The sequence below is a fragment of the Sceloporus occidentalis genome, unplaced genomic scaffold (genome assembly GCF_023333645.1).
Source record: "Sceloporus occidentalis isolate IW3139 unplaced genomic scaffold, rSceOcc1.0.p SCAF_79, whole genome shotgun sequence".
In the NCBI taxonomy this organism is placed as follows: domain Eukaryota; kingdom Metazoa; phylum Chordata; class Lepidosauria; order Squamata; family Phrynosomatidae; genus Sceloporus; species Sceloporus occidentalis.
Window position 1 is genome coordinate 707,208 of NW_028317059.1, and position 23,450 is coordinate 730,657.

At 41.0% G+C, this 23,450-nt stretch overlaps 1 protein-coding gene and 1 non-coding gene across 2 annotated transcripts in view; both read left to right on the plus strand.

The window, feature by feature from the left end:
- The window catches only part of LOC149285350 (E3 ubiquitin-protein ligase HUWE1-like), a gene marked incomplete at its 5' end in the record, with an annotated part of 478,774 nt that overhangs the window by 434,198 nt on the left and 21,126 nt on the right, over nt 1-23,450 (plus strand).
- LOC149285351 (small nucleolar RNA SNORA35) lies at nt 8,476-8,605 on the plus strand. The gene has a single exon (XR_016277769.1). It is a non-coding gene; the product is annotated as a small nucleolar RNA SNORA35 (small nucleolar RNA).

Sequence of the window (23,450 nt, forward strand, 5' to 3'; positions counted from 1 at the left end):
CTGGATCAACGTTCTGTCCCTATTAATCTAATATCTATAACTGGTAATATTATTGCTTTCAAGAAACACGTCCAGGCTCCTTTTGAACTCTTTTATTGAGTTTACTATTACCACTTCCTCTGGCAGAGAGTTCCATAATCTCACCGCTCTTACTGTAAAGAACCCCCGTCTGTGCTGGTGTAGAAACCTTCTTTCCTCCAGCCGTAGAGGATGTCCCCTTGTTATAGATACAGTCCTGGGTATAAATAGGTCCTGGGAGTGATCTCTGTACTGCCCCCTTATATATTTATACATAGTTATTAAGTCCCCCCTAAGCCGTCTTTTTTCCAAACTAAATAACCCTAATTCTGATAATCTTTCTGGGTACTGTAGTCCTCCCATTCCCCTTATTACTCTGGTTGCCCGTCTTTGAACCCTCTCCAGCTCCACTATATCTTTCTTGTACACTGGTGCCCAGTACTGTACACAGTATTCCATGTGTAGTCTGACTAGTGACTTGTACAGTGGTAGAATTATTTCCTTGTCGTGGGCATCTATGCCCCTTTTGATGCACCCCATGATTTTATTTGCCTTAGCAGCAGCTGCCTGACACTGGTCGCTACAGGTAAATTTACTGTTAACTAAAACTCCTAAGTCCTTTTCCATGTCAGTCGTCCCCAGTGTTTTCCCATTTAATACATATTCCCAGCCTGGATCAAGATATACGACATCCAGCGATTCACCCCGATCCAGTCTTGAGCTCACCTCCTCATAAAAGCTGATCAGGTTAGTTTGACAGGGCCGATCCCTTGTAAACCCATATTAACTACACATATATGAAATATCACATTCACAGAAGAGAGCAAAATTAAGTCAAACATTTTATTCAACATCACATAACTAAAGCTAGGTGTTGTAGCTACCACACTCTCCTCCACTTTGGGGTAAAGGTGTCCCCATCTTCTCCATCCCTGGACCGCTTCACAGGAGTCGTGCCTTCTCCAAAATATTTCCCCTTTTTCCCTTTTGGTGTCAAAATCTCATCCTCTTCACCTTCCAACTGCCGCTTTATAGCTTTTCTGCTATCCTCAAAGATTTCAATCTTTCTTTTTTTAGTTACAGCAAAGCCATCATCTTCTCCATCCCGGAGTTGTTTCAGTGCTCTCCTGTTGCCTAAATAATAGTCAACATCCACCATTTCCACATCAGTTGGAAGAAGATCAAATATCCTCATTTTGCTGTTACCTATTCCTTTCTCAAAATGCTTTGAATCCAAATCTCTAAGAGCAGGAGCATCAAATGACATTCCAGTTCAGAAATACCCAGTTTATGTGGTGACCACGATGACATAGGATTGTGACATCACAGTGATTAAGAACAATAGCCCATGTTTTATGCTTCCACATACATACAGACATTTACAATATATATATATATATATATATGTATATATATATATATATATATATATATATATATATTAGGTTGGTCAAAACCAGTTTATCATTTTAATCCCTCTTTTCTCTCTTGGTATATTGTTCCTTAAATCTTGGAGATTGTTGCCATTTTGCCATATTCGTCCTGAGGTGTAATTCTTCTTTTAAATGCATGTTGATTGCACAAAAATCCCGTTTAGATGGCAGTACACAACATATGCCACATATGTCACATATGTATATATATATATGTATATATATATATATATATATATAATACAGAAACACAATCTATAGATAAAATACAAGGTATGCTATCCCCTTTTTAGCTGCTGATAATAGGGGTTGCCCATCTCTCACTTTTTTCTTTTAAAAATAAAGATATTTATATAAATATATTAGGGTTTGTATGATTTAAAAAAAAAAAAAAGAATTTCATATTATCTGTGTTGGAAAAGAGAGAGTTATGTTTCTTTCTTTTGTGAAACATCCCCAAGGACACTGCAGATCACCCTCTGAGGCCCTCGCAGGAATTAAAAGCTATGCCAGATTAGCAAGCAATATGAATTTACAAATTCATATTTTGTATTATTATGCATGTTGTTATCTGTATATGTAAAAAATATGTATTTTAGGAACCTTGTTTCTTTTTTAGCCAAATTTTGTATACCTTGGAAAGTACATTCCTTAATGTTAAACCCCTCCCCTCTGGCCTCCTATAGCCCTTTTATATATAACCCCGCCCCTTTTTGTAACCTAAAACAATTTTCTCTTATTTATCTCTCTTTTTTCCTCTCCTGTTGAGGATCAAGCCTTCTGCAGACCACCATCTGAAGCCACGTACTAGCCCACCCTTCTGTTCATTGTATTTATCCTTTTTTTGCATTCTGAAACCACTTAGCCCTAATTATTGCTACAAGAGAGCTTCACCCCTACATTTGTTTCACATACCTATGCTTTTCCGGTAGACTGTAAGCTCACGAGCGGGGCCCTCATAAGCCCACCATTCCTGCCATGAACTTTGTATAAACTACCATAAGGCTAGATGGCAAGCTCACAGCAAGATTCTTAACTCCTGATGTGTCTGTATGCATTAATGTATTTGTTTTATTAAATGTGTCAACTGCCCCAATTGAATTGTACATTGTTGCGTAACTTAGTAAATAAAAGGTAATAATAATAATTAGGCTGTTAGGAAGCACTTTACTTTGGCACCAAATCTATTACCAGCATATTAGCAGGGATCCCGCAGTTGTTGCTGTACAGCTTATCTAATGATAGATCAACTGCCCAAATTTTTTTCTTGGCTTTTGTTTTTATTGCTACATTTAGAAAAACGGCAGGATTAACCCCTTAAGACCAGGCTTTTTTTTTTATTTTTTGTACCCTTCATGACCGAGTCTGTTTTAACATTTTTGCGACGCTCGTGTTTAGCTGTAATTTTCTTCTCTCGTTTAGTGTACCCACGCAAGAAGCACCTTTTTTCACTTTTATTTTACCCAGTTACATACATAGTATTTGAATACACCTTTTTTATGGGCAGGGGAACCATGTTTAGCCACAACCACTCCCCACCCACTTCCTGTTCAACTGTCGGCCCACTTAAGACTGTTTCGGGCTATAACGTCTTACTCCATCCCCCATATAGCCCCTTCAGAAGAAGAAGAGGGGGAGCTCTGGGTATCCCAGCCTGGCAGATTCCCAAGTATGGTCATTCAAGAAGCATTAATTACTTAAAAATGTAAGAAGGCAAAAAACAGAAACCTTTAATAAGGAGTTTGAATTTCTGTGGCTACTGTAGGCCAGTGCCTACTTTTATGTCACATGATGTGCATTCTCTGAAAAAGTCTGAGAAAAAAAATGACACAAATAAAACATATTTTTGTAAAAGTTTGAGCCATTCACAATACATAGAATTATGGTTCTAATTCTGTATTTACGTCTTATTCTGCAAAGTAGGTGGAACAACACCTTAAAATAGGTATTCTTGTATCTCTATCTCAGCATAGAGGTGTTAATCTCTAGATTGTTGTGACCAGGGCTGGGAAAGCCCATTCGATTGGACTTTCCTGAGCTGAGTTAAGTCTTTTAATCAGTTGGTTTTTTTGTGGCCATTATGTGTTTTGGCAGCCTGATAGATTTTAATACGATCAGCTGAGTTCCTCTGGAGCTAATATTTTGTAACAGAATTGTTTTTATCAAACTATTCTTTGAAACATGCATGGGACCGGCATAAAACTATCCAGAATCAACAAGACCGAGGGCTGATTAAGGCCTGAATCATTACATCAGGAAAAATGGGCAGCCTAGATGGCCGAATGCTTCTTCTCCACAGTCAAATTCTATGTTTCTGAGTTTTACTTTTGAACTCTTAGTAAGTGCTGGCATTGACCTTAATGAGTAAACCTATTCACCCCTTTATTTCTGTTAATACTGGCAGAGCCTTAACTTAGCTGAGCTCAGTGTAGGAAACACCATTCATTCCTGTATTAAAGACGCTGTTGTGTGGCTGAGCATGATGGGAGATGTGACCCCCATCATATGTATAGCATTAGCTGGCTGATTGGCAGCACAGGTTGGTTGGGGCGTTCACTGGGTATGTGGCACAAGGCCAAAAATGGTTTCTCATTTATTATGTACATAGTAACATAGTAACATAGTTCATAAGGTTGAAAAAAGACCAAAGTCCATCAAGTTCAACCTATATACATATTGTGTCCTTACTGTGTTGATCCAGAGGAAGGCAAAAAACCCTTATGAAGCAGATGCCAATTGTCCCATACCAGGGGGAATATTCCTTCCCGACTCCAAATATGGCAATCAGAATAAATCCCTGGATCAACGTTCTGTCCCTATTAATCTAATATCTATAACTGGTAATATTATTGCTTTAAAGAAACACGTCCAGGCTCCTTTTGAACTCTTTTATTGAGTTTACTATTACCACTTCCTCTGGCAGAGAGTTCCATAATCTCACCGCTCTTACTGTAAAGAACCCCTGTCTGTGCTGGTGTAGAAACCTTCTTTCCTCCAGCCGTAGAGGATGTCCCCTTGTTATAGATACAGTCCTGGGTATAAATAGGTCCTGGGAGTGATCTCTGTACTTCCCCCTTATATATTTATACATAGTTATTAAGTCCCCCCTAAGCCGTCTTTTTTCCAAACTAAATAACCCTAATTCTGATAATCTTTCTGGGTACTGTAGTCCTCCCATTCCCCTTATTACTCTGGTTGCCCGTCTTTGAACCCTCTCCAGCTCCACTATATCTTTCTTGTACACTGGTGTCCAGTACTGTACACAGTATTCCATGTGTGGTCTGACTAGTGACTTGTACAGTGGTAGAATTATTTCCTTGTCGTGGGCATCTATGCCCCTTTTGATGCACCCCATGATTTTATTTGCCTTAGCAGCAGCTGCCTGACACTGGTCGCTACAGGTAAATTTACTGTTAACTAAAACTCCTAAGTCCTTTTCCATTTCAGTCGTCCCCAGTGTTTTCCCATTTAATACATATTCCCAGCCTGGATCAAGATATACGACATCCAGCGATTCACCCCGATCCAGTCTTGAGCTCACCTCCTCATAAAAGCTGATCAGGTTAGTTTGACAGGGCCGATCCCTTGTAAACCCATATTAACTACACATATATGAAATATCACATTCACAGAAGAGAGCAAAATTAAGTCAAACATTTTATTCAACATCACATAACTAAAGCTAGGTGTTGTAGCTACCACACTCTCCTCCACTTTGGGGTAAAGGTGTCCCCATCTTCTCCATCCCTGGACCGCTTCACAGGAGTCGTGCCTTCTCCAAAATATTTCCCCTTTTTCCCTTTTGGTGTCAAAATCTCATCCTCTTCACCTTCCAACTGCCGCTTTATAGCTTTTCTGCTATCCTCAAAGATTTCAATCTTTCTTTTTTTAGTTACAGCAAAGCCATCATCTTCTCCATCCCGGAGTTGTTTCAGTGCTCTCCTGTTGCCTAAATAATAGTCAACATCCACCATTTCCACATCAGTTGGAAGAAGATCAAATATCCTCATTTTGCTGTTACCTACTCCTTTCTCAAAATGCTTTGAATCCAAATCTCTAAGAGCAGGAGCATCAAATGATATTCCAGTTCAGAAATACCCAGTTTATGTGGTGACCACGATGACATAGGATTGTGACATCACAGTGATTAAGAACAATAGCCCATGTTTTATGCTTCCACATACATACAGACATTTACAATATATATATATATATATATATATATATATATATATATATATTAGGTTGGTCAAAACCAGTTTATCATTTTAATCCCTCTTTTCTCTCTTGGTATATTGTTCCTTAACCCCTTCGTGACAATTGCCGGTCCGGGCACGTCACTGAAAATCGTGACGATTATGACAATTGACGTGCCAGGACCGGCACGTCTTTAAACGGGTGAAAAAATCGATCCGTGATCGATTTTTTCACTCAAACGGTGTTGCTCTAATGCCTCGACATCGAGGCATTGAGCAACACCAAAAAAAACATTCCCGCCCCCCCCCGATCGCTCCTAGGAGCAAAAAAAAAACATGTTTGAAAGACTGCACGTCTTTCAAACATGGCGGCGCCCGCCGCCGAAAAACGGGTTTAGGAAGCGATCGCGAGTCGCTTCCTTTGCTTAGCTGGTATTGCTAAGATGCCTCAGTATCGAGGCATGTTTGCAACACCTGTTTAGCAAAGGAAGCGACTCGCGATCGCTTCCTAAATGCTCAACTTACCTTCCCGGTGCCGGTGTCTTCGAAACACACGCGGTGTTTCAAGATGGCGGCGCCCATCAAGCCGGGGGGCGGAGCCTGCTGACATCATCGGGGGGGTGTTGCTGGATGTCATGGACATCCAGTGAATAACACCCCTAGTGGTCAGATCACTCATAAGAGTGATCATGATTTGATAAATCAAAGGCAATGTTTTCTAAACATTGCCTTTGATCAGTATTGGATCTGCCCCCCTCCTTCACTTGCTTCTAGTGAGGGAGAGAGACAGATCGGTGTGTTCTGGTATTTCAGGTATTCCCTAATAAAAATATATATATATTGATCCAAAGGCTCTTATAAGAGCCACCCATATAATATTAACCCCTTCATTGCCATTGATCACTGCATAAACAGTGATCTTGCATAGTGGCAATTGTTTTTGGGTTTTTTTTTTTTTACATGTTTTTTTACTTTTTTTAGTTTTTTTTACTTTTTTTAGGTTTTTTTTTTATTTTTTATTATAGCCATTAACCCTTTCCTTTCCACTATTTTTGCTGCAATTCTTACCATGCAGCGGTATACGGCTGAGGAGGCGTATGCCTTTTTGGCCACAGATTCTGAGGCCACTGATACAGCGTCAGATTTTGACGTTGGTCAGTTCACAGATACATCTAGTGATGTATCTGTGGCTGTTAGGACGCCTACCACACGTAGTCGTGGCAGTGCACCAGAGGCATGGGTAGCGCCTAATAGGTACAAGCCAGCTATCCCTCCTTTTTCTGGAATTCCTGGCATCAATATTGATGTTACAGGATTCACTCCACTGCAATTTGTGCAGGTTTTTTTGGGAGACGATGTCTTGGGAGACATTGTCACACAAACAAACATTTATGCCCAGCAGCACCGTGCTGCTAGCCCTAATTCTTTTTGGGCAAAACAGCCATGGACTCCCATTGACGTGCCAGAATTTCTTAAATTCTGGGCACTCACAATGTTAATGGGCATTATAAAAAAGCCCTCCATCCGCTCCTACTGGAGCACCAGCCCCATCTTTAGTACCCCCATTTTTGCCCAAACTATAACTAGGCAAAGGTATGAAATGATTCTTCGTTTCATGCATTTTAGCGACAACAGCCTGTGCCCCCCTAAGGAGGACCCCCAGTTTGATAGGCTGTACAAAATCCGCCCCCTGATTACCCATCTCGCTGCCAGGTTTCCAGAGGTTTATACACCTGGAAAAAATATCTGCGTGGATGAATCCCTAATGAAATATAAAGGAAGGTTGGGATTCAAGCAGTATATTCCTTCCAAGCGCTCCAGGTATGGAGTGAAGGTGTATAAGCTCTGCGAGAGCGAGACAGGATATACTCATGCCTTCCGGGTATACGAGGGTAAGGATAGCTACCTTGACCCTCCAGGTTGCCCAGATCATCTGGGCACCAGTGCCAAGATTGTTTGGGACCTTATGAACAAAGGCTACCACTTGTATGTAGATAACTTCTATACAAGCGTCCCTTTGTTCAAGCTGCTGTATTGTTTCGATACGGTAGCTTGCGGTTCTATAAAAAAGAACCGCTTGGGTTTCCCACAACGCCTGGTACGAACCCGGCTAGGAAAGGGGGAGACCTCAGCTCTACGCCAAGAGGAGCTTTTGGCATTGAAGTTCAAGGACAGAAAAGAGGTGTGCATGCTGAGCACCATCCACGATGAGAGAACCGTGGAGGTTTCTGTCCGTGGCAGAGCTGGGGTCACTACAAAGCCAGTGTGCATCAGGGCCTATAACAAGCACATGGGTGGAGTTGATCTGTCAGATCAACTCCTACAGCCCTACCTCATTATGAGGAAGACAAAGGCCTGGTACAAGAAGGTTGCAATTTATCTAATGCAAATTGCAACCTATAACGCTTTTTTGCTGCACAAAAAAGCAGACACTGGGCTGAAGCTGTCTTTTTTGCAGTTTCAGCTCGAAGTAATTTCAGGTATCTTGTACCGTGATGCACCTGGTCCCGAAGTAGTGATGGGAACCAACAGAATTGGGGCTACCCATTTTATTTTTAAAATCCCCCCTACAGCAAAGAAGCAGAATCCCCAAAAGAGATGCAGGGTATGCTACAGCAGGGGGCAAAGAAAGGACACCACATTTTACTGTCCAGATTGCCCTGGAAAACCTGCACTCTGTGTCGGTGACTGCTTCAAGCTGTATCACACAGTTTCCCATTTTTAATTTTTTTTTTGTTCCTGCTCCATTTTTGTATTTTTTTTTAATTTTTTGTTACATTTACTGTTTTTTAGCTTTTATTTGCTCCACCATTTTTAAGCGTTTTTATTTGCACTGTCAAGTGACCCCTGTGTCCATTCCGTGGCATGAGGGACCACTTAAGGTGCTAGATCAAATCCCTTCTTGGAGATAGGCCAGGCTTTCTTGTAACCTGTCCCTACTGATAGTTGGGTACAAGCATTTTTCTTTACCCAGATGTAAAATTCCTACTGAATTTGAATTGCTCATGTTCCAAATGTGGCCCTTTTGCCCCCAAACAATCTGACAAACCCATGCATGTGGGGTATCAATGTACTCAGGAGATGTTGCTGGACACATATCTGGGTGTTGTGTGACAGCAACATATACCAGGAGCTGTAATTTCACACCTGAAGTACAAAGTATGTGAAAAAAACACCAAAAACAATTACTATCCCAAACTTTGACAAGGGTTGGTGGTAGGATTAGTGCATGGAAAGGGTTAAACTATCAGCATCTAAAATACCCTGGGGTGTCTAGTTTTCAAAAATATATGGTTTGGTGGGGTAAATTTAATTTGCTGGCTTCAAAGATGCCCCAAATACCACATAGAGACAGAATTACCAGATTCAGAGAAAAATGGTTTTGAATTAGCAAAACGCTACTTGTACTTATTGCCCCATAACGTGTAGAAGAAAGCAAAAAAACATAAAAACATTGGGTATTTCTAAACTCGGGACAAATAGTAGAATCTATTTAGCAGGTTTTTTCAGTAGTTTTTTATGATGAATAAAAGATTTTTCAAATAAAAGTGAGAAAATGTGTTTTTTTTTCAATTTTTCGTCATATTTTATTATTTTTATTATAGGAAATTACATCATATGAAAAAAATTTTGGTGTCTGAAGAAAGCCCTTCTTGTCCTGAAAAAAACAATATATAACTTGTGTGGGTTTAGTAAATGGGTTAAGAGAAAATTACAGCTAAACACAAACACCGCAGAAACGATAAAACAGCCATTGTCACGAAGGGTACAAAAAGTAAAATCAGCCTTTGTCACGAAGGGGTTAAATCTTGGAGATTGTTGCCATTTTGCCATATTCGTCCTGAGGTGTAATTCTTCTTTTAAATCCATGTTGATTGCACAAAAGTCCCGTTTAGATGGCAGTACACAACATATGCCACATATGTCACATATGTATATATATATATATATAATACAGAAACACAATCTATAGATAAAATACAAGGTATGCTATCCCCTTTTTAGCTGCTGATAATAGGGGTTGCCCATCTCTCACTTTTTTCTTTTAAAAATAAAGATATTTATATAAATATATTAGGGTTTGTATGATTTAAAAAAAAAAAAAGAATTTCATATTATTTCTGTTGGAAAAGAGAGAGTTATGTTTCTTTCTTTTGTGAAACATCCCCAAGGACACTGCAGATCACCCTCTGAGGCCCTCGCAGGAATTAAAAGATATGCCAGATTAGCAAGCAATATGAATTTACAAATTCATATTTTGTATTATTATGCATGTTGTTATCTGTATATGTAAAAAAATATGTATTTTAGGAACCTTGTTTCTTTTTTAGCCAAATTTTGTTTACCTTGGAAAGTACATTCCTTAATGTTAAACCCCTCCCCTCTGGCCTCCTATAGCCCTTTTATATATAACCCCGCCCCTTTTTGTAACCTAAAACAATTTTCTCTTATTTATCTCTCTTTTTTCCTCTCCTGTTGAGGATCAAGCCTTCTGCAGACCACCATCTGAAGCCACGTACTAGCCCACCCTTCTGTTCATTGTATTTATCCTTTTTTTGCATTCTGAAACCACTTAGCCCTAATTATTGCTACAAGAGAGCTTCACCCCTACATTTGTTTCACATACCTATGCTTTTCCGGTAGACTGTAAGCTCACGAGCGGGGCCCTCATAAGCCCACCATTCCTGCCATGAACTTTGTATAAACTACCATAAGGCTACATGGCAAGCTCACAGCAAGATTCTTAACTCCTGATGTGTCTGTATGCATTAATGTATTTGTGTTATTAAATGTGTCAACTGCCCCAATTGAATTGTACATTGTTGCGTAACTTAGTAAATAAAAGGTAATAATAATAATTAGCCAGTTAGGAAGCACTTTACATTGGCACCAAATCTATTACCAGCATATTAGCAGGGATCCAGCAGTTGTTGATGTCCAGGTTATCTAATGATAGATCAACTGCCCAAATTTTTTTCTTGGCTTTTGTTTTTATTGCTACATTTAGAAAAACGGCAGGATTAACCCCTTAAGACCAGGCTTTTTTTTAATTTTTATACCCTTCATGACCGAGTCTGTTTTAACATTTTTGCGACGCTCGTGTTTAGCTGTAATTTTCTTCTCTCGTTTAGTGTACCCACACAAGAAGCACCTTTTTTCACTTTTATTTTACAAAGTTACATACATAGTATTTGAATACACCTTTTTTTATGGGCAGGGGAACCATGTTTAGCCACAACCACTCCCCACCCATTCCTGTTCAACTGTCGGCCCACTTAAGACTGTTTCGGGCTATAACGTCTTACTCCATCCCCCATATAGCCCCTTCAGAAGAAGAAGAGGGGGAGCTCTGGGTATCCCAGCCTGGCAGATTCCCAAGTATGGTCATTGAAGAAGCATTAATTACTTAAAAATGTAAGAAGGCAAAAAACAGAAACCTTTAATAAGGAGTTTGAATTTCTGTGGCAAAAACCTGCCAGTGCCTACTTTTATGTCACATGATGTGCATTCTCTGAAAAAGTCTGAGAAAAAAAAATGACACAAATAAAACATATTTTTGTAAAAGTTTGAGCCATTCACAATACATAGAATTATGGTTCTAATTCTGCATTTACGTCTTATTCTGCAAAGTAGGTGGAACAACACCTTAAAATAGGTATTCTTGTATCTCTATCTCAGCATAGAGGTGTTAATCTCTAGATTGTTGTGACCAGGGCTGGGAAAGCCCATTCGATTGGACTTTCCTGAGCTGAGTTAAGTCTTTTAATCAGTTGTTTTTTTTGTGGCCATTATGTGTTTTGGCAGCCTGATAGATTTTAATACGATCAGCTGAGTTCCTCTGGAGCTAATACTTTGTAACAGAATTGTTTTTATCAAACTATTCTTTGAAACATGCATGGGACCGGCATAAAACTATCCAGAATCAACAAGACCGAGGGCTGATTAAGGCCTGAATCATTACATCAGGAAAAATGGGCAGTCTAGATGGCCGAATGCTTCTTCTCCACAGTCAAATTCTATGTTTCTGAGTTTTACTTTTGAACTCTTAGTAAGTGCTGGCATTGACCTTAATGAGTAAACCTATTCACCCCTTTATTTCTGTTAATACTGGCAGAGCCTTAACTTAGCTGAGCTCAGTGTAGGAAACACCATTCATTCCTGTATTAAAGACGCTGTTGTGTGGCTGAGCATGATGGGAGATGTGACCCCCATCATATGTATAGCATTAGCTGGCTGATTGGCAGCACAGGTTGGTTGGGGCGTTCACTGGGTATGTGGCACAAGGCCAAAAATGGTTTCTCATTTATTATGTACATAGTAACATAGTAACATAGTTCATAAGGTTGAAAAAAGACCAAAGTCCATCAAGTTCAACCTATATACATATTGTGTCCTTACTGTGTTGATCCAGAGGAAGGCAAAAAACCCTTATGAAGCAGATGCCAATTGTCCCATACCAGGGGGAATATTCCTTCCCGACTCCAAATATGGCAATCAGAATAAATCCCTGGATCAACGTTCTGTCCCTATTAATCTAATATCTATAACTGGTAATATTATTGCTTTCAAGAAACACGTCCAGGCTCCTTTTGAACTCTTTTATTGAGTTTACTATTACCACTTCCTCTGGCAGAGAGTTCCATAATCTCACCGCTCTTACTGTAAAGAACCCCCGTCTGTGCTGGTGTAGAAACCTTCTTTCCTCCAGCCGTAGAGGATGTCCCCTTGTTATAGATACAGTCCTGGGTATAAATAGGTCCTGGGAGTGATCTCTGTACTGCCCCCTTATATATTTATACATAGTTATTAAGTCCCCCCTAAACCGTCTTTTTTCCAAACTAAATAACCCTAATTCTGATAATCTTTCTGGGTACTGTAGTCCTCCCATTCCCCTTATTACTCTGGTTGCCCGTCTTTGAACCCTCTCCAGCTCCACTATATCTTTCTTGTACACTGGTGCCCAGTACTGTACACAGTATTCCATGTGTGGTCTGACTAGTGACTTGTACAGTGGTAGAATTATTTCCTTGTCGTGGGCATCTATGCCCCTTTTGATGCACCCCATGATTTTATTTGCCTTAGCAGCAGCTGCCTGACACTGGTCGCTACAGGTAAATTTACTGTTAACTAAAACTCCTAAGTCCTTTTCCATGTCAGTCGTCCCCAGTGTTTTCCCATTTAATACATATTCCCAGCCTGGATCAAGATATACGACATCCAGCGATTCACCCCGATCCAGTCTTGAGCTCACCTCCTCATAAAAGCTGATCAGGTTAGTTTGACAGGGCCGATCCCTTGTAAACCCATATTAACTACACATATATGAAATATCACATTCACAGAAGAGAGCAAAATTAAGTCAAACATTTTATTCAACATCACATAACTAAAGCTAGGTGTTGTAGCTACCACACTCTCCTCCACTTTGGGGTAAAGGTGTCCCCATCTTCTCCATCCCTGGACCGCTTCACAGGAGTCGTGCCTTCTCCAAAATATTTCCCCTTTTTCCCTTTTGGTGTCAAAATCTCATCCTCTTCACCTTCCAACTGCCGCTTTATAGGTTTTCTGCTATCCTCAAAGATTTCAATCTTTCTTTTTTTAGTTACAGCAAAGCCATCATCTTCTCCATCCCGGAGTTGTTTCAGTGCTCTCCTGTTGCCTAAATAATAGTCAACATCCACCATTTCCACATCAGTTGGAAGAAGATCAAATATCCTCATTTTGCTGTTACCTATTCCTTTCTCAAAATGCTTTGAATCCAAATCTCTAAGAGCAGGAGCATCAAATGACATTCCAGTTCAGAAATACCCAGTTTATGTGGTGGCCACGATGACATAGGATTGTGACATCACAGTGATTAAGAACAATAGCCCATGTTTTATGCTTCCACATACATACAGACATTTACAATATATATATATATATATATATATATATATATATATATATTAGGTTGGTCAAAACCAGTTTATCATTTTAATCCCTCTTTTCTCTCTTGGTATATTGTTCCTTAAATCTTAGAGATTGTTGCCATTTTGCCATATTCGTCCTGAGGTGTAATTCTTCTTTTAAATGCATGTTGATTGCACAAAAATCCCGTTTAGATGGCAGTACACAACATATGCCACATATGTCACATATGTATATATATATATATATATATATATATATATATAATACAGAAACACAATCTATAGATAAAATACAAGGTATGCTATCCCCTTTTTAGCTGCTGATAATAGGGGTTGCCCATCTCTCACTTTTTTCTTTTAAAAATAAAGATATTTATATAAATATATTAGGGTTTGTATGATTTAAAAAAAAAAAAAGAATTTCATATTATTTCTGTTGGAAAAGAGAGAGTTATGTTTCTTTCTTTTGTGAAACATCCCCAAGGACACTGCAGATCACCCTCTGAGGCCCTCGCAGGAATTAAAAACTATGCCAGATTAGCAAGCAATATGAATTTACAAATTCATATTTTGTATTATTATTATTATGCATGTTGTTATCTGTATATGTAAAAAAATATGTATTTTAGGAACCTTGTTTCTTTTTTAGCCAAAGTTTGTTTACCTTGGAAAGTACATTCCTTAATGTTAAACCCCTCCCCTCTGGCCTCCTATAGCCCTTTTATATATAACCCCGCCCCTTTTTGTAACCTAAAACAATTTTCTCTTATTTATCTCTCTTTTTTCCTCTCCTGTTAAGGATCAAGCCTTCTGCAGACCACCATCTGAAGCCACGTACTAGCCCACCCTTCTGTTCATTGTATTTATCCTTTTTTAGCATTCTGAAACCACTTAGCCCTAATTATTGCTACAAGAGAGCTTCACCCCTACATTTGTTTCACATACCTATGCTTTTCCGGTAGACTGTAAGCTCACGAGCGGGGCCCTCATAAGCCCACCATTCCTGCCATGAACTTTGTATAAACTACCATAAGGCTAGATGGCAAGCTCACAGCAAGATTCTTAACTCCTGATGTGTCTGTATGCATTAATGTATTTGTGTTATTAAATGTGTCAACTGCCCCAATTGAATTGTACATTGTTGCGTAACTTAGTAAATAAAAGGTAATAATAATAATTAGGCTGTTAGGAAGCACTTTACTTTGGCACCAAATCTATTACCAGCATATTAGCAGGGATCCGGCAGTTGTTGCTGTCCAGCTTATCTAATGATAGATCAACTGCCCCAATTTTTTTGTTGGCTTTTGTTTTTATTGCTACATTTAGAAAAACGGCAGGATTAACCCCTTAAAACCAGGCTTTTTTTTTAATTTTTGTACCCTTCATGACCGAGTCTGTTTTAACATTTTTGCGACGCTCGTGTTTAGCTGTAATTTTCTTCTTTCGTTTAGTGTACCCACACAAGAAGCACCTTTTTTCACTTTTATTTTACCCAGTTACATACATAGTACATAAGGTTGAAAAAAGACCTAAGTCCATCAAGTTCAACCCTTCTACCTAACTTTCCTACTCTTGATCCAAAAGAAGGCCAAAAAACCCCCGAATTCAGCTACTTTGAATTCTGCCATCAGGGGAAAAAATTCCTTGTTAACTCCAAAAAGCAATCAGATTTCTCCTTGGATCAAAAAGCTCTAAAATATTAATTCTATTTATAGCCCTGCATGTCATGCCTTTTTAAAAAATATCCAGACCCCTTTTGAAGGCATCTAATGTATTTGATAAAAAATGACACAAATAAAACATATTTTTGTAAAACTTTGAGCCATTCACAATACATAGAATTATGGTTCTAATTCTGCATTTACGTCTTATTCTGCAAAGTAGGTGGAACAACACCTTAAAATAGGTATTCTTGTATCTCTATCTCAGCATAGAGGTGTTAATCTCTAGATTGTTGTGCCCAGGGCTGGGAAAGCCCATTCGATTGGACTTTCCTGAGCTGAGTTAAGTCTTTTAATCAGTTGGTTTTTTTGTGGCCATTATGTGTTTTGGCAGCCTGATAGATTTTAATACGATCAGCTGAGTTCCTCTGGAGCTAATACTTTGTAACAGAATTGTTTTTATCAAACTATTCTTTGAAACATGCATGGGACCGGCATAAAACTATCCAGAATTAACAAGACCGAGGGCTGATTAAGGCCTGAATCATTACATCAGGAAAAATGGGCAGCCTAGATGGCCGAATGCTTCTTCTCCACAGTCAAATTCTATGTTTCTGAGTTTTACTTTTGAACTCTTAGTACAGGGGCGTCCAATATGCGGCCCGCGGGCCAAATGCGGCCCGCGAGACCTCGAGGTGCGGCCCGCGTAAGATCAGCAGCCAGGGCAACCGATCTTACACGAGCCGCACCTCAAGCCCTGCTACTTACTTGTGGGAGGGTCTTCTGGACAGCACGGAGGAAGCGGAGTTCACGTGACTTCCTACTTCCTCTGTGCTTTAGCAGAGAAGGCAGAGGGAGGCCGCGCCCCCTGCTGAAGTCTGTGAGCGGCATCGAGGGAGCTGCAGTACAGGTAAGGGGGTGGGGAGGGTGTTTGAATGAGTGTGTGTGATTGAGGGAATGAATCTGTGAATTAATGATTATATGAATAAATGAGTGTGTGTGTGTGATAGCATGGATGTGTAAGTGCTGGAACCTAGGCATTATGGGACTGTGATTGCTGTTAGCAATCACACTCCTATCATGCCAAGTCAGCCAGTACATGCTGAAACCTGGCCAGCTGCCCCCCTTGTGTAGTGATAATGCCAGCAGTATGGGGTCTGCACTTACAGCCACCCTGTACCAGCATGTACTGGCTGACTTGGCATGATAGGAGTGTGACTGCTAACAGCAATCACAGTCCCATAATGCCTAGGTTCCAGCATTTACTGGATGGATGTGTAAGTGCTGGAACCTAGGCATGATGGGACTGTGATTGCTGTTAGCAATCACACTCCTATCATGCCAAGTCAGCCAGTACATGCTGAAACCTGGCTAGCTGCCCCCCTTGTGTATTGATGCTGCCAGCAGTATGGGGTCTGCACATCACTTACAGCCATCCTGTACCAGCGTGTATTGGCTGACTTGGCATGATAGGAGTGTGATTGCTAACAGCAATCAGAGTCCCATCATGCCTAGGTTCCAGCATTTACTGGATGGATGTGTAAGTGCTGGAACCTAGGCATGATGGGACTGTGACTACTGTTAGCAATCACACTCCTATCATGCCAAGTCAGCCAGTACATGCTGAAACCTAGCTAGCTGCCCCCCTTGTGTAGTGATGCTGCCAGCAGTATGGGGTCTGCACATCACTTACAGCCACCCTGTACCAGCATGTACTGGCTGACTTGGCATGATAGGAGTGTGATTGCTAACAGCAATCACAGCGAGCACAGTCCCATCATGCCTAGGTACCAGCATTTACTGGTTGCCTAGGCTAACAGCAATCACACTCCTATCATGCCAAGTCATATTGCTAATTTTGTCCAATTGTTACCTACTTTTATTAAACATGTGAGTTTTTATTATTATTTTTAAAGGTGGGGGTCATTTTCGGTTTTGGCTGAGTGAACCCTGAATGTTTTGGTCCAGAATTTTCATTTTAGTTCATCCCTAGAATAAATCTAGGGAATCCTGAATTTGTAGTCGCAAAACTTTCAAGGCCCAGAAATCAGTGAGAGGAAGAGTAAAGGTTTTGTGTCATTTTACTTTATTTTAATCTGCATATTTTATTAAAGGCCATATTTTTTGTCACAGCGAAAAATGAGTGCGGCCCTCCCACGTATACAGTTCTGATGAAGTGGCCCACTGCAGAAAAAACTTGGACACCCCTGTCTTAGTAAGTGCTGGCATTGACCTTAATGAGTAAACCTATTCACCCCTTTTTTTCTGTTAATACTGGCAGAGCCTTAACTTAGCTGAGCTCAGTGTAGGAAACACCATTCATTCCTGTATTAAAGACGCTGTTGTGTGGCTGAGCATGATGGGAGATGTGACCCCCATCATATGTATAGCATTAGCTGGCTGATTGGCAGCACAGGTTGGTTGGGGCGTTCACTGGGTATGTGGCACAAGGCCAAAAATGGTTTCTCATTTATTATGTACATAGTAACATAGTAACATAGTTCATAAGGTTGAAAAAAGACCAAAGTCCATCAAGTTCAACCTATATACATATTGTGTCCTTACTGTGTTGATCCAGAGGAAGGCAAAAAACCCTTATGAAGCAGATGCCAATTGCCCCATACCAGGGGGAATATTCCTTCCCGACTCCAAATATGGCAATCAGAATAAATCCCTGGATCAACGTTCTGTCCCTATTAATCTAATATCTATAACTGGTAATATTATTGCTTTCAAGAAACACGTCCAGGCTCCTTTTGAACTCTTTTATTGAGTTTACTATTACCATTTCCTCTGGCAGAGAGTTCCATAATCTCATCGCTCTTACTGTAAAGAACCCCCGTCTGTGCTGGTGTAGAAACCTTCTTTCCTCCAGCCGTAGAGGATGTCCCCTTGTTATAGATACAGTCCTGGGTATAAATAGGTCCTGGGAGTGATCTCTGTACTGCCCCCTTATATATTTATACATAGTTATTAAGTCCCCCCTAAGCCGTCTTTTTTCCAAACTAAATAACCCTAATTCTGATAATCTTTCTGGGTACTGTAGTCCTCCCATTCCCCTTATTACTCTGGTTGCCCGTCTTTGAACCCTCTCCAGCTCCACTATATCTTTCTTGTACACTGGTGCCCAGTACTGTACACAGTATTCCATGTGTGGTCTGACTAGTGACTTGTACAGTGGTAGAATTATTTCCTTGTCGTGGGCATCTATGCCCCTTTTGATGCACCCCATGATTTTATTTGCCTTAGCAGCAGCTGCCTGACACTGGTCGCTACAGGTAAATTTACTGTTAACTAAAACTCCTAAGTCCTTTTCCATGTCAGTCGTCCCCAGTGTTTTCCCATTTAATACATATTCCCAGCCTGGATCAAGATATACGACATCCAGCGATTCACCCCGATCCAGTCTTGAGCTCACCTCCTCATAAAAGCTGATCAGGTTAGTTTGACAGGGCCGATCCCTTGTAAACCCATATTAACTACACATATATGAAATATCACATTCACAGAAGAGAGCAAAATTAAGTCAAACATTTTATTCAACATCACATAACTAAAGCTAGGTGTTGTAGCTACCACACTCTCCTCCACTTTGGGGTAAAGGTGTCCCCATCTTCTCCATCCCTGGACCGCTTCACAGGAGTCGTGCCTTCTCCAAAATATTTCCCCTTTTTCCCTTTTGGTGTCAAAATCTCATCCTCTTCACCTTCCAACTGCCGCTTTATAGCTTTTCTGCTATCCTCAAAGATTTCAATCTTTCTTTTTTTAGTTACAGCAAAGCCATCATCTTCTCCATCCCGGAGTTGTTTCAGTGCTCTCCTGTTGCCTAAATAATAGTCAACATCCACCATTTCCACATCAGTTGGAAGAAGATCAAATATCCTCATTTTGCTGTTACCTATTCCTTTCTCAAAATGCTTTGAATCCAAATCTCTAAGAGCAGGAGCATCAAATGACATTCCAGTTCAGAAATACCCAGTTTATGTGGTGGCCACGATGACATAGGATTGTGACATCACAGTGATTAAGAACAATAGCCCATGTTTTATGCTTCCACATACATACAGACATTTACAATATATATATATATATATATATATTAGGTTGGTCAAAACCAGTTTATCATTTTAATCCCTCTTTTCTCTCTTGGTATATTGTTCCTTAAATCTTGGAGATTGTTGCCATTTTGCCATATTCGTCCTGAGGTGTAATTCTTCTTTTAAATGCATGTTGATTGCACAAAAATCCCGTTTAGATGGCAGTACACAACATATGCCACATATGTCACATATGTATATATATATATATATATATATGTATATATATATATATATATATATATATATATATATATAAAATACAGAAACACAATCTATAGATAAAATACAAGGTATGCTATCCCCTTTTTAGCTGCTGATAATAGGGGTTGCCCATCTCTCACTTTTTTCTTTTAAAAATAAAGATATTTATATAAATATATTAGGGTTTGTATGATTTAAAAAAAAAAAAAGAATTTCATATTATTTCTGTTGGAAAAGAGAGAGTTATGTTTCTTTCTTTTGTGAAACATCCCCAAGGACACTGCAGATCACCCTCTGAGGCCCTCGCAGGAATTAAAAGCTATGCCAGATTAGCAAGCAATATGAATTTACAAATTCATATTTTGTATTATTATGCATGTTGTTATCTGTATATGTAAAAAAATATGTATTTTAGGAACCTTGTTTCTTTTTTAGCCAAATTTTGTTTACCTTGGAAAGTACATTCCTTAATGTTAAACCCCTCCCCTCTGGCCTCCTATAGCCCTTTTATATATAACCCCGCCCCTTTTTGTAACCTAAAACAATTTTCTCTTATTTATCTCTCTTTTTTCCTCTCCTGTTGAGGATCAAGCCTTCTGCAGACCACCATCTGAAGCCACGTACTAGCCCACCCTTCTGTTCATTGTATTTATCCTTTTTTTGCATTCTGAAACCACTTAGCCCTAATTATTGCTACAAGAGAGCTTCACCCCTACATTTGTTTCACATACCTATGCTTTTCCGGTAGACTGTAAGCTCACGAGCGGGGCCCTCATAAGCCCACCATTCCTGCCATGAACTTTGTATAAACTACCATAAGGCTAGATGGCAAGCTCACAGCAAGATTCTTAACTCCTGATGTGTCTGTATGCATTAATGTATTTGTGTTATTAAATGTGTCAACTGCCCCAATTGAATTGTACATTGTTGCGTAACTTAGTAAATAAAAGGTAATAATAATAATTAGCCAGTTAGGAATAGACTTGGGCACCAGGGGGCTCTTCGTGTTCGTCTTCGTGCTCGTCTTCGGGGAAAAAAAAATCTTCGTATTCCGCGAATATTCGCCCGTTCCTGTCTTCTCTTCGGGCGAATATTCGCGGACATTCTTCGTGCTCGTTTAATCTTCGTTTTCCTCCTGGTTGCCTAGCAGGGGTTAATACGGGGTTAATAACACATCACAGCAGCAGCAGCTGCCGTGAAGGTACGTGTGTGCAGCTCTATTGGTCGTTTCGGCAGGGGGCTGGTCTGGCATCAACGAGTGAATTGCAGAACTGCAGAATGCACTTCATTCGTTGATGGCAGGCGAGCCCCCTGCCGAAACGACCAATAGAGTTGCACACACATACCGAGGTGTACTGTCCATAGATGTTTAATAAAAGAATAGGGAATATTTTACATTTTTAAATTGATTTTGGACCACTTTACATGCCTAACATTTGCTACCTATTTACAATGGCATACTTTGCAACAACCCAACTTACTTATTGGACAGGACTGGAAAATAGCAGGACTGTCCACCAAAATCTTGGGTGTGTTGGCAGGTATGCTGATGGAAAAATGTTGGACAAGAACTAAAAAATAGCTTAGGGTTAATGTACGGTTATGTTTAAGATTAGTAGCAGTGCACTGGTTTGGTTAAAGATGGATTATGTCTAAATAATAATAATTTAATTTTAATGTTTTTTTAAAAAAAAAAATAGGGGTTTATTTAAATGTATTTTAAAGTTAGATTTATTATTTAGTACTTGATTATATTTATTAAATGTTTATAGTAGCGTTACCTACCGAGCTATAACTACCTATGTGTATTTGCATTTTGCATACCTAGTTTAGCTAAATTAGATGGGACAGGACTGGAAAAAAGCAGGACTGTCCCTGAAAAAGTTGGGTCTGTTGGCAGGTATGTGGATGGAAAAATGTTATAGGGTGAAGTGTGAGTTATAGTGTTAATGTAATGCTATTAGTGAGTGAAGGCCAGGGCAAATAACAAGGAAAAGGTCCTTGTGTTTTGTGCATTGTAAGTGTGTGTGTATGTGTGTTATGTGTGATGTCACTGTGTGTTATATGTGTTATATGTGTTATTGTGTGTGTTATGTTTGGTTGGTTGTGTATCAGAAGGAAAATAATGAAATGGAAAAGGAAATGGGAAAGGCAAATGAGTGGGCAATTGGCGACCCGCTCACCTGTTTCACCCCAGGGCAAAGCACCCAAACACTGTCAGTCTTAGACGTTTGGCAGCAGACTTCCAGAGCTCAGACACAAGGCCCTAGCGTAAGCTGGCCACTCCGGCGGAGGTAGCAGGCGTTGCCACACCGCAAACAGAGGCAGCCAGGGGGGAGAAACTGCCCTTACCATTAGGGACATTTTGGGCATGACTCTAGCCAGGAAGCGAACTGGCAGAGAAGAGATGCTGGCACCACCACCAGCAGCAGCATTGAAAAGGCGAATGAGTGGGCAATTGGCGACCCACTCACCTGTTTCACCCCAGGGCAAAGCACCCAAACACTGTCAGTCTTAGACGTTTGGCAGCAGACTTCCAGAGCTCAGACACAAGGCCCTAGCGTAAGCTGGCCACTCCGGCGGAGGTAGCAGGCGTTGCCACACCGCAGACAGAGGCAGCCAGGGGGGAGAAACTGCCCTTACAATTAGGGACATTTGAGGCATGACACTAGCCAGGAAGCGAACTGGCAGAGAAGAGATGCTGGCACCACCACCAGCAGCAGCATTGAAAAGGCGAATGAGTGGGCAATTGGCGACCCACTCACCTGTTTCACCCCAGGGCAAAGCACCCAAACACTGTCAGTCTTAGACGTTTGGCAGCAGACTTCCAGAGCTCAGACACAAGGCCCTAGCGTAAGCTGGCCACTCCGGCGGAGGTAGCAGGCGTTGCCACACCGCAGACAGAGGCAGCCAGGGGGGAGAAACTGCCCTTACAATTAGGGACATTTGAGGCATGACACTAGCCAGGAAGCGAACTGGCAGAGAAGAGATGCTGGCACCACCACCAGCAGCAGCATTGAAAAGGCGAATGAGTGGGCAATTGGCGACCCACTCACCTGTTTCACCCCAGGGCAAAGCACCCAAACACTGTCAGTCTTAGACGTTTGGCAGCAGACTTCCAGAGCTCAGACACAAGGCCCTAGCGTAAGCTGGCCACTCCGGCGGAGGTAGCAGGCGTTGCCACACCGCAGACAGAGGCAGCCAGGGGGGAGAAACTGCCCTTACAATTAGGGACATTTTGGGCATGACTCTAGCCAGGAAGCGAACTGGCAGAGAAGAGATGCTGGCACCACCACCACCACCACCACCACCAGCAGCATTGAAAAATTGGAAAGGCGAATGAGAGGGCAATTGGCGACCCGCTCACCTGTTTCACCCCAGGGCAAAGCACCCAAACACTGTCAGTCTTAGACGTTTGGCAGCAGACTTCCAGAGCTCAGACACAAGGCCCTAGCGTAAGCTGGCCACTCCGGCGGAGGTAGCAGGCGTTGCCACACCGCAGACAGAGGCAGCCAGGGGGGAGAAACTGCCCTTACAATTAGGGACATTTGAGGCATGACACTAGCCAGGAAGCGAACTGGCAGAGAAGAGATGCTGGCACCACCACCAGCAGCAGCATTGAAAAGGCGAATGAGTGGGCAATTGGCGACCCACTCACCTGTTTCACCCCAGGGCAAAGCACCCAAACACTGTCAGTCTTAGACGTTTGGCAGCAGACTTCCAGAGCTCAGACACAAGGCCCTAGCGTAAGCTGGCCACTCCGGCGGAGGTAGCAGGCGTTGCCACACCGCAGACAGAGGCAGCCAGGGGGGAGAAACTGCCCTTACAATTAGGGACATTTGAGGCATGACACTAGCCAGGAAGCGAACTGGCAGAGAAGAGATGCTGGCACCACCACCAGCAGCAGCATTGAAAAGGCGAATGAGTG